Raw genomic sequence first — 12,380 nt, forward strand, 5'->3', positions numbered from 1 at the left:
GTAGTGAAACAAGTAAAGTGTTTATTAGGAGGAATAACAGTACAGTAAGGTTCCTACATAGGAATGCGTTCCATTGGAGAGCACGTTCATAAGTCCAATTTGTTTGTAAATCCAACAAAATTAGCCTAGGTACCCAACTAACACAGTCGGCTATATAGTACTGTACTGTAATAGGTTTATTATACTTTTCCCACAAATTATACATAAAAAACAAAGACAAAAAATAAAGAAAACATTTTTAATCTTACAGTACAGTATCTTGAAAAGTACAGTAGTACAGTACAACAGCTGGCATACAGGGGCTGGCATCGAGTGAACAGGCAAGAGGGGTCACTGATTGAAGGAGAGAGAGGAGGTCAGAGATGTTAGAGCTGAAGGATCATCAGCAATAGCAGACGGAGGGCAAGCTGCAATTTCACTCACACCTGATGTTGATGGCACAGGTTCTGGTTCCTTGCTGGATTCAATTCTATCTACACTCTTGAAAAAATGACCCAGTGATATCTAGGTAGTAGCTCTTTTTTTCTCATCATAAATGACATCCTGGGCTTGAAATAAAGATACTGTACTACTGTACTCTATACAGTACTGTACAGTAAAGTACACAGCAGCACAACCACTTGTAGAGGATACATTCATATGACAATGTTTGTCAGACATGTGAATTAACTTATGTGATTGGACATGCAAATGCATGTTCACCTCTTTAAAAGTTTGAAATTTGAAGGTTCATATGTATGGGACTTACTGTATGTGTGAGTAGACATACACGGGTGAGCTCAGAGAGAGAGTCGTGCCTTTGTGGTAGTTTGAATCACTTATACAGGGAATTTCATCTGGGCTTCCTTTGGCCAATCATCTTTCTTTGTCTGGCTCTGAGTCCATATTTGGTTTATCTCAGTGTCCTCCTCTGTGTGTGTGTGTGCATCTCTTAGCCAAGATGGATTCTAGTAAAGAGGACTATGGGGTAGGTTGACATCACCTACGATGGGGTGGCATGCCCTCCCTTTTTGAACTCTGAGGAGCCTTTTTGCTCTTGTGTAGTTGGGAAACTCTCCTTGACATCAAAAATGAGAAATATGTGGTCTCTTTTATTTTTTTAATATGAACACATTTATAATGAAATGTCAAGAATAAGCAAATCTATGGAGACAGAATGTAGATTAGTAATTGCTCAGGGTTGGGGAAGGAGAAAAAAAGGGTATGGTGTTTCTATTTGACGTAATGTAAATATTTTGGATATAGAGGTGACAGTTGTAAAACATTGTGAGTATACACTATAAAATGGTTAAATAATGAATTTTATGTAAATTTTATCAGTACAATCATAAAAATATTAAAATATACCATTTTATTTAACCCTTCATCAAAAAAAGTTTAGGAAAGCGTTCTTTTTTTTTTAAACATCTTTATTGGAGTATAATTGCTTTACAATGGTGTGTTAGTTTCTGCTTTATAACAAAGTGAATCAGTTATACATACACATGTGTTCCAATATCTCTTTCCACTTGCGTCTCTCTCACTCCCACCCTCCCTATGCCACCCCTCTAGGTGGTCAAAACCCAACAAGCTGATCTCCCTGAGCTATGCGGCTGCTTCACACTAGCTATCTATTTTACGTTTGGTAGTGTATATATGTCCATGCTACTCTCTCACTTTGTCACAGCTTACCCTTCCCCCTCCCCATATCCTCAAGTCCGTGTTGTAGTAGGTCTGTGTCTTTACTCTCTTCTTACCTCTAGGTACTTCATGACTTCTTTTTTTCTTTCTTAGATTCCATATTTATGTGTTAGCATACGGTATTTTTTTTCCCTTTCTGAATTACTTCACTCTGTATGACAGACTCTAGGTCCATCCACCTCACTATAAATAACTCAATTTTGTTTCCTTTTATGGCTGAGTAATATTTCATTGTATATACGTGCCACATCTTCTTTATCCATTCATCTGTTGATGGAAACTTAGGTTGCTTCCATGTCCTGGCTACTGTAAGTAGAGCTGCAATGAACATTTTGGTACATGACTCTTTATAATTATGGTTTTCTCAGGGTATATGCCCAGTATTGGGATTGCTGGGTCGTATGGTAGTTCTATTTTTAGTTTTTTAAGGACCCTCCATACTGTTCTCCATAGTGGCTGTATCAATTTTCATTCCCACCAACAGTGCAAGAGGGTTCCCTTTTCTCCACACCATCTCCCACATTTATTGTTTCCAGATTTTTTGATGATGCCCATTCTGACCAGTGTGAGATGATATCTCATTGTAGTTTTGATTTGCATTTCTCTAATGATTAGTGATGTTGAGCATTCTTTCATGTGTTTCTTGGTAATCTGTATATCTTCTTTGGAGAAATGTCTATTTAGGTCTTCTGCCATTTTTGGATTGGGTTGTTTGTTTTTTTTATTTTTGAGCTGCATGAGCTGCTTGTAAATTTTAGAGATTAATCATTTCCATTTGCTTCATTTGCAAATATATTCTCCCATTCTGAGAGTTGTCTTTTGGTCTTGTTTATGATTTCCTTTGCTGTGCAAAAGTTTTTAAGTTTCATTAGGTCCCGTTTGTTTCTTTTTCTTTCCATTTCTCTAGGAGGTGGGTCAAAAAGGATCTTGCTGTGATTTATGTCATACAGCATTCTGTCTATGTTTTCCTCTGAGTTTGATAGTGTCTGGTCTTACATTACGGTCTTTAATCCATTTTGAGTTTATTTTTGTGTATGATGTTAGGGAGTGTTATAATTTCATACTTTTACATGTACCTGTCCAGTTTTCCCAGCACCACTTATTGAAGAGGATATCTTTTCTCAACTGTATATTCTTGTTCCCTGTATCAAAGATAAAGTGAACATATGTGTGTGGGTTTATCTCTGGGCTTTCTATCCTGTTCCATTGATCTGTATTTCTGTTTTTGTGTCAGTAACATACTGTCTTGATTACTGTAGCTTTGTAGTATAGTCTGAAGTCAGGGAGCCTGATTCCTCCAGTTCCATTTTTCGTTCTCAAGATTGCTTTGGCTATTCGGAGTCTTTTGTTTCTCCATACAAATTGTGAAATTTTTTGTTCTAGTTCTGTGAAAAATACCAGTGGTAGTTTGATAGGGATTGCATTGAATCTGTGGATTACTCTGGGTAGTAGAGTCATTTTCACAATGTTGATGCTTCCAATCCAAGAACATGGTATATATCTCCATCTATTTGTATCATCTTTAATTTCTTTCATCAGTGTCTTATAATTTTCTGCATACAGGTCTTTTCTCTCCTTAGGTAGGCTTATTCCTAGATATTTTATTCTTTTTGTTGCAATGGTAAATGGGAATGTTTTCTTGATTTCACTTTCAGATTTTTCATCATTAGTGTATAAGTATGCCAGAGATTTCTGTGGATTAATTTTATACCTGCTACTTTACCAAATTCACTGATTAGCTCTAGTAGTTTTCTGGTAGCATCTTTAGAATTCTCTTTGTATAGTATCATGTCATCTGCAAACAGTGACAGCTTTACTACTTGTTTTCCAATTTGGATTCTTTTTATTTCTTTTTCTTCTCTGATTGCTGTGGCTAAAACTTCCAAAACTATGTTGAATAAGAGTGGTGAGAGTGGGAAAACTTGTCTTGTTCCTGATCTTAGTGGAAATGGTTTCAGTTTTTCACCACTGAGGATGATGTTGGCTGTGGGTTTGTAATATATATGGCCTTTATTATGTTGATGAAAGTTCCCTCTATGCCTACTTTCTTCAGGGTTTTTATCATAAATGAGTGATGAATTTTGTTGAAAGCTTTCTCTTCATCTATTGAGATGATCATATGGTTTTTCTCCTTCAATTTGTTAATATGGTATATCACGTTGGTTGATTTGCGTATATTGAAGAATCCTTGCATTCCTTGAATAAACCCACTTGATAATTGTGTATGATCCTTTTAATGTGCTGTTGGATTCTGTTTGCTAGAATTTTGTTGAGGATTTTTGCATCTATGTTTGTCAGTGATATTGGTCTGGAGTTTTCTTTATTTGTGACATCTTTGTCTGGTTTTGGTATCAGGGTGATGGTGGCTTTGTAGAATGAGTTTGGGAGTGTTCCTCCCTCTGCTATATTTTGGAAGAGTTTGAGACGGATGGGTGTTAACTCTTCTCTAAATGTTTGATAGAATTCACCTGTGAAGCTCTGCCTTTTGTTTGTTGGAAGATTTTTAATCACAGTTTCAATTTCAGTGCTTGTGATTGGTCTGTTCATATTTTCTATTTCTTCCAGGTTAAGTCTCAGCAGGTTGTACATTTCTAAGAATTTGTCCATTTCTTCCAGGTTGTCCATTTTATTGGCATACAGTTGCTTGTAGTAATCTCTCATGATCCTTTGTATTTCTGCAATTTAAATTGTTACTTCTGCTTTTTCATTTCTAATTCTATTGATTTGAGTCTTCTCCCTTATTTTCTTGGTGTGTCTGACTAATGGTTTACCAATTTTGTTTATCTTCTCAAAGAACCATCTTTTAGTTTTATTGATGTTTGCTATCATTTCCTTCATTTCTTTGTCATTTATTTCTGATCTGATCTTTATGATTTCTTTCCTTCTGCTAACTTTGGGGTTCTTTTGTTCTTCTTTCCCTAATTGCTTTAGGTGCAAGATTAGGTTGTTTATTTGAGATGTTTCCTGTTTCTTAAGGTAGGATTGTATTGCTATAAACTTCTCTCTTATAACTGCTTTTGTTGCATCCCATACGTTTTGGGTCATCGTGTCGCCATTGTCATCTTTTTCTAGGTATTTTTTGATTTCCTCTTTGATTTCTTCAGTGATCACTTCGTTATTAAGTAGTGTATTTTTTAGCCTCCATGTGTTTGTATTTTTTTACAGCTCTTTTCCTGTAATTGATATCTAGTCTCTTAGCATTGTGGTCAGCAAAGATACTTGATACAATTTGAATTTTCTTAAATTTGTCAAGGCTTGATTTGTGACACAAGATATGATCTATCCTGGAGAATATTGCATAAGCACTTGAGAAAAATGTGTATTCTGTTGTTTTTGGATGGAATGTCCTATGAATATCAATCAAGCCCATCTTGTTTAATGTATCATTTAGAGTCCATCTTGTTTAATGTATCATCATGGGTTTCCTTATTTATTTTCATTTTGGATAATCTGTCCATTGGTGAAAGTGAGGTGTTAAAGTCCCCTACTATGATGTGTTCCTGTCAGCTTCTCCTTTTATGTCTGTTAGTATTTGCCTTATGTATTGAGGTGCTCCTATGTTAGGTGCATAAATATTTACAATTGTTATATCTTCTTCTTGGATCGATCCTTTAATCATTATGTAGTGTCCTTCTTTGGCTCTTGTAATAGGCTTTATTTTAAAGTCAATTTTGTCAGATATGACAATTGCTACCCTAGCTTTCTTTGGATTTCCATTTGCATGAAATATCTTTTTCTATACCCTCACTTTCAGTGTGTATGTGTCCCTATGTCTGAAGTGGGTCTCTTGTAGACAGCATATATATGGGTCTTGTTTTTGTATCCATTCAGCCAGTCTGTGTCTTTTGGTGGGAGCCTTTAATCCATTTACATTTAAGGTAATTATCGATATGTATGTTCCGTTTCTCATTTTCTTAATTGTTTTGGGTTTGTTATTGTAGGTCTTTCCCTTCTCTTGTGTTTCCTGCCAAGGGAAGATCCTTTAACATTTGTTGTAAAGCTGTTTTGGTGGTGCTGAACTCTCTCAGCTTTTGCTTGTCTGTAAAGGTTTTAATTTCTCCATCAAATCTGAATGAGATCCTTGCTGGGTAGAGTTATCTTGGTTGTAGGTTTTTCTCCATCACTTTAAATATGTCCTGCCACTCCCTCTGGCTTGCAGAGTTCTGCTGAAAGATCAGCTGTTAACCTTATGGGGATTCCCTTGTGTGTTATTTGTTGTTTTTTCCTTGCTGCTTCTAATATAATTTCTTTGTATTTAATTTTTGATAGTTTGATTAATACATGTCTTGGTGTGTTTCTCCATGGATTTATCCTGTATGGGACTCTCTGTGCTTCCTGGACTTGATTAACTATTTCCTTTCCCACATTAGGGAAGTTTTCAACTATAATCTCTTCAAATATTATCTCAGTCCCTTTCTTTTTTCTTCGTCTTCTGGGACCCCTATAATTTGAATGTTGGCACATTTAATGTTGTTCCAGAGGCCTATGAGACTGTCCTCAATTCTTTTCATTCTTTTTTCTTTATTCTGCTCTGCAGCAGTTAGTTCCACTATTTTATCTCCCAGGTCATTTATCCATTCTTCTGCTTCAGTTATTTTGCTATTGATCCCTTCTAGAGTATTTTTAATTTCATTTATTGTGTTTTTCATCATTGTTTTGTTTCCTCTTTAGTTCTTCTATGTCCTTGTTAAATGTTTCCTGCATTTTCTCTGTTCTATTTCCAAGATTTTGTATCATCTTTACTATCATTATTCTGAATTGTTTTTCAGGTAGACTGCCTATTTCCTCTTCATTTGTTAGGTCTGGTGGGTTTTTATCTTGCTCCTTCATCTGCTGTGTGTTTTTCTGTGTTCTCATTTTGCTTATCTTACTGTGTTTGGGATCTCCTTTTTGCAGGCTGCAGGTTCGTAGTTCCCATTGTTTTTGGTGTCTGTCCCCAGTGACTAACGTTGGTTCAGTGGGTTGTGTAGGCTTCCTGGAAGAGGGGACTAGTGCCTGTGTTCTGGTGGATGAAGCTCGATCTTGACTTTCTGATGGGCAGGTCTATGTCTTGTGGTGTGTTTTTGGGTGTCTGTGGACTTATTATGATCTTAGGCAGCCTCTCTGCTAATGGGTTTGGTTGTGTTCCTGTCTTGCTAGTTTTTTGGCATAGGGTGTCCAGCACTGTAGCTTGCTGGTCGTTGAGTGAAGCTGGGTGTTGGTGTTGAAATGGAGATCTCTGGGAGATTTTCATCGTTTGATATTATGTGGAGCTGGGAGTTCTTTTGTGGACCTGTGTCCTGAAATTGGCTCTCCCACCTCAGAGGCAGAGCACTGACTGCTGGCTGAAGCACCAAGAGCCTTTCATCCACATAGCTCAGAATAAAAGGGAGAAAATGTAGAAAGAAAGAAGGAATGGAAGAAAGCAAGAAAGAAAGAGGATAAAATAAAATAAAGTAGGATAAAATAAAATAAAGTTATTAAATAAAAGAAATTATTAAGGTTATTATTTTTTAAATTAAAAATAAAAAACAAAACAATGGATGGACAGAGCCCTAGGACAAATCGTGAAAGCAAAGCTTTACAGAGAAAATCTCACACAGAAGCATACACATACACACTCACAAAAAGAGGAAAAGGGGAAAAAGTAATAACTCTTGATCTCAAAGTCCACTTCCTCAATTTGGGATGATTCGTTGTCTATTCAGGTATTCCACAGATGCAGGGTACATCATGTTGTTTGTGGAGCTTTAATCCGTTATTTCTGAGGCTGCTGGAAGAAATTTCCCTTCCTCTCCTTTGTTCACACAGCTCCTGGGCTTCAGCTTTGGATTTGGCCCCGCCTCTGCCTGTAGGTCGCCTGTTCTTCATTCAAACAGGACCGTGTTAAAGGAGCAGCTGACTCAGGGACTCTGGCTCACTCAGGCTGTGAGGAGGGAGGGGTACGGATGCGGGGCGAGCCTGTGGTGGCAGAGGCCAGCATGACCTTGCACCAGCCTGAAGCATGACTTGCGTTCTCCTGGGGAAGTTGTCCCTGGATCACCGGACCCTGGCAGTGGCGGGCTGCACAGGTTCCCTGGAAGGGGGTGGTGGATAGTGACCTGTGCTCACACACAGGCTTCCTGGTGGCAGCAGCAGCAGCCTTAGCATCTCATGTCCTTCTCAGGGGTCCACGCTGATAGCCGTGGCTCGCGCCCTTCTCTGGAGCTCCTTTAAGCAGCACTCTTTATCCCCTCTCCTCGCACACCAGGAAACAAAGAGGGAAGAAAAAGTCTCTTGACTCTTTGGCAGGTCCAGACATTTTCCCAGACTCCCTCCCTGCTCATCGTGGTGCACTTACCCCTTCAGACTGTGCTCACGCCACCAACCCCAGTCCTCTCCCAAGCCTCAGCACCCAGCCCCCGCCCGTCCTAGTGGGTGAGCAGACAAGCCTCTCGGGCTGGTGAGTGCTGGTCAGCACCGATCCTCTGTGCGGGAATCTCCCTGCTTTGCCCTCCGCACCCCTGTTGCTGTGCTCTCTCCTGCAGCTCCGAAGATTTCCCCTTCTGCCACCCGCAGTCTCTGACCATGAAGGGGCTTCTAGTGTGTGGAAACCTTTCCTCTTTCACAGATCCCTCTCACTGGTGCAGGTCCCGTCCCTATTCTTTTGTCTCTGTGTTTTCTTTTTTCTTTTGCCCTACCCAGGTACGTGGGGGAGTTTCTTGCCTTTTGGGAGGTCTGAGGTCTTCTGCCAGCGTTCAGTGGGTATTCTATAGGAGCAGTTCCACGTGTAGATGTATTTCTGATGTATCTGTGGGGAGGAAGGTTATCTCCACGTCTTACTCTTCCGCCATCTTCCTCAACTGCCTATGTGATCTCTTTATCTTTAATCTGGGCAGGGTTCAGCTCTTCCTTGCTTCTGGTGTTATCTTTATCTTAAACTATCTGTCCACGGGAGATAAACTCCAGCTGCTCAGCCTGGGGCCATATATCTCTTGACTCAATTCTGCGTAGTGAGAAACCAGAATTAAATTGCAGGTCACCAAATTGAAATTGGAGAATTGTTGTCAGAGCATTATTGGTGTTGATTTTTTAAAATAAATAACAAATGTACCAAATATCCCCCTCACTCAGTGGTCTCCAGGGGTTTCACCTCATGCTATTGGATCCCTCTTTTACTTCCACTTATGGCCTCTGATTCTGAAAAGCATGACCAGTGCATCTTTTAGAAATAAATGATTCTTGTATAGTCTTGTTATAATTATAGATTTATAATTAATTATAGTTTCAGAATGTCCCTTTTGCTAAAAATGACTAACAGTAAATTGGTAGAAATACCTGAAAATCTGTTCTTTCTTGAGTGTGGAATAGATAGAGAGGTGTAGAAGGAAATAAAACTAGAAAGATTGGATAGATTTAAAAAGCACAAAGGAAGTCCAATGAGCAGTAGAGTGTTTTGGACTTTATTCAATAGAAAACAAGGAGTCTCCATGTATTCTTAAAGGGAGCAGACATTATCTGACTTGTGATTTAAGAAGATAAATTGGTCACCGTGTAAAGGAAAGATTTTAGAGAAGAGATAACAGAGAAGTCAGGAATCCATTGCCACAATTATCCATGTGAGAGACAATGAGGACCTGAACAGGAGCTGAATCATCACTGAATACACAGGACACCATGACTGTCTGGATGTGGGGAAGGGAAAAGGATCTAAAATTATGCTTTTTCTATGGAGAAGTTTAAGGATTCATGTTCATGAATACTAAAGATAGCATAAATTTGGAGAGAGCCCAAAGGGTGATGGTGACTTTCTGGAGATTTAGAGCACTTGGACATAGCAGAAACACTGCAATAAGGTCAGTTTTAATGCGGATAGATGTGAAATACAGCAAAGAAGCAACAGTTGCATTTTCTTTTCCAAATATTCATATATAATCTCCTGTCACTCTGCAATTAAAACTATCTAGTAATGACATTCTATATTATGGGAGAATATTTGAATTCCCAATGTCTTTATATGAGTACTATTTTATTTTAATGAGTGTTATTAACCTTCATTGTGTATGACTTGGGGGATGTCATATGGAGTCTTTAATGGGACTCTTCTACCTCTAGAATGTATATTTATATACATTCACCAATTATTCCTAGTTGAAACAACACATTACATTATACAGCCTGTAGACTGGTCACTTTATCATCTTAGAGTTAATTGGTGTCATTTTGGAAATACATATGCATAAATGTAGGCACCAGGTGTGTTGACTCTTTTTCCTTCTTCAGAAATGCATGTCTTTCTAATGGACAATTTCAGGACTAAAATTTAAAAGGGACTTTTGGTATCACCTATTTTATTATTTGATCTTTAGGTAAGTTCTCTTAGATTATTTTCATTTTAAGCTGGCAATATAATTTATTGTTTTTTTATTTTTATAATATTTTTCAGGGTTGTTAACTGACATTTTTGACTGCTCTACATTGCAGGAAGCAGTAGGGCGTGTTTAAGGTTCAGGCTCCAGTGACACCCACTTGGTTCAAAATCCTGCCTCCACCACCTAAGATGTGTGATCACAGGCAACTTACTTAAATCTCTGAATCCCACTTCCTTGTTAAAAAATAGGGATACCCTAGAGATGATCCACAGCCAGGTTAGGGTCTACAGGCCAGTATCTGTTCCAAGGAATCTGTACCTCTTCTTGCTGTTTGTGTGAATTTTTGAAACTATGACTCTTGGATACGGCTGCTGCCCCACCTCATAGGGCAGCTGCAGGTAGTAGTGTTAAGTCACTCTTCATTCTGTGCTCTCACCCCATCAGCAGGTATTCTCCCCCTTCATGCAGAAAGGTCTGGAATTAGGTAGTTACAAAGCCCTGTCTCACCACCTCCTAACTACATCCAATGTTTCCCAGCTAGCCTAGAAGATCATCATCACAGGAGAGGCAAGGCAATTTAAAAAAAATCAAAACCGAGGAGAGACCTCTCTTTCTGCTCTTCTGAAGGCTTCTCTCCTGCACAGGAAGGTCTTGCAGGTATAGACAACACCCTGCTTCAAAATATCTACTCCCCTTTGAAGAAACCATGACCCACAAAGGAGGCAGGGCAGGAAAGGGTTCAATGTTCAGTTTCCTTTAATGACCCCCATTCTCCCTGAAAGGCAGGTGCAGGCAGCTAGGCAATGGCAAGAGATGTTCACTTGAAGATCTTGCCCTGATTAAAGGCTTTGCCTGCATGCTGGAAGACCCCATCCCAGGAAAAATATTCTTGAACCAGCGGCTGGGTATCCTCGCTGCTGGGATCCAGTTTCTGCTATGTGTATGACTCATAATCCACCTGCCAATCTGGACTCAGGGGAAAGGCAAGTTCCTGGCCTCGGAAGACTCAGACTCCAGAAATGGAGCTGCTATTGTTGGTTCCAAAGAGAATGACACTGGCAAAGTCATTCTTCCTCAGTTTGTCCAATCGCTGGAACATTCCATTGATAAGGTTGCAGCTTATGAATGTCTGGGTGAGCTCTTCTGGGAAGCAGTAGTCGCAGTACCACAGGAATCAGCCATTTTTATCAAAGTGCTCCCAAAAGTACGGCAGCACCACGGAGAGTGTGTCCTCGTTGGAGTACTTGCGCTTAAATTCATCCAACACAAAGTTACTCTTGGGCAGGTGAGCAAAGGGATCCTTGGCCTTCTGCTCAGCAGCCAATGCTTGCTCACATTCATCCAGCTCCTCCTCAGTAGCAGAGGCAGCTGTCTTCTTCTCCTCCTTCCGCTCAGCTTGGGGCTTCTTCTTCTCTTCTCGAGAAACTTTCTCTTTCCGTGGGGTGTCCTTTTTAGGCTGGCTCTCTGCAAACTTTTTAACATCAAACTGGGCTATGTTTTCAGTTTCACCTCACCCAAGACAGCCCAGAACTGGGGCTGGTTAATGCAGGTGAGGAGCCAGTGGTTTGTATTAGGAAAGGACTGGCAGAAAGAAGGCTTCAGAACCTGTTTATAAAGCCACAACAAGGTAAATCCATACTCCATAGTTAGCTACTTTTACCATTTATTAATGACCAGTCTTAAGGGGGAGGATTCAAAAGAATTTTTTTTTGTTTTTTAAACAATATTCTCCTCAGAATTGAAACTCCATATCTATGGTTCTCTCTTTCCCTGGAGGAAGTTAGATAAGAGGATACAGAGAAAGGGTCATCTTTGAAAAGTCTTCTCTTCCTTGACATGAGTTTCAGACCCAATAGCACAATGTGTTGGAGAGGCAAGGGAATTGTGGCCCATCAACTGCAAAGATGTCTTCCTTCTCTGCTTTACTAAGAAGCCAGATGCCTGGGAATGACTGCTTTGGTCTCCTGACATCTCCAGAAGGTTTGATGTGTTACTGTGGGAGCCAATAAACCATTTTCTCTGTGATGACAGAGTTCTGAGTCCAGCTGTGTCAGACACAAAGAGGAGTGATTCTTTCCTTCAAATGTTGGGGTTCTCACCTAGTGTGAGACACCTCGATGGGGTTGTAACTTTGGGGAGATGTGACAATGATAGCATAGCCCTGTTTGCTTGGTCTGAGTGATGCATAATTCTTGCAGTCAGCAAAATCCTCAGCCAAAAACAGAGAAACCTTTTGTACCGAGTTTCTCTTTTCTTCACACTCTTCTCTTTAGAGAATTCTGAGTTGAATTGGGTTGATGGAGATTTTGCTGTTTATCACATCAGACAGCCTTCTCTCCAGACACAATTCTTCTGGGAGTTTCACTGATT

General features: G+C 39.5%; 1 pseudogene across 1 annotated transcript; it reads right to left on the reverse strand.

The window, feature by feature from the left end:
* Window positions 1–10,827: 10,827 nt before the first annotated feature.
* Window positions 10,828–11,654, reverse strand: LOC309970946 (elongation factor 1-gamma-like; annotated as a pseudogene). The gene has a single exon. The product of its transcript is annotated as an elongation factor 1-gamma-like (transcript).
* Between the last annotated feature and the right edge of the window lie 726 nt (window positions 11,655–12,380).

Source organism: Leucopleurus acutus (genome assembly GCF_964270905.1).
Source record: "Leucopleurus acutus genome assembly, chromosome: 13".
In the NCBI taxonomy this organism is placed as follows: Eukaryota; Metazoa; Chordata; class Mammalia; order Artiodactyla; family Delphinidae; genus Leucopleurus; species Leucopleurus acutus.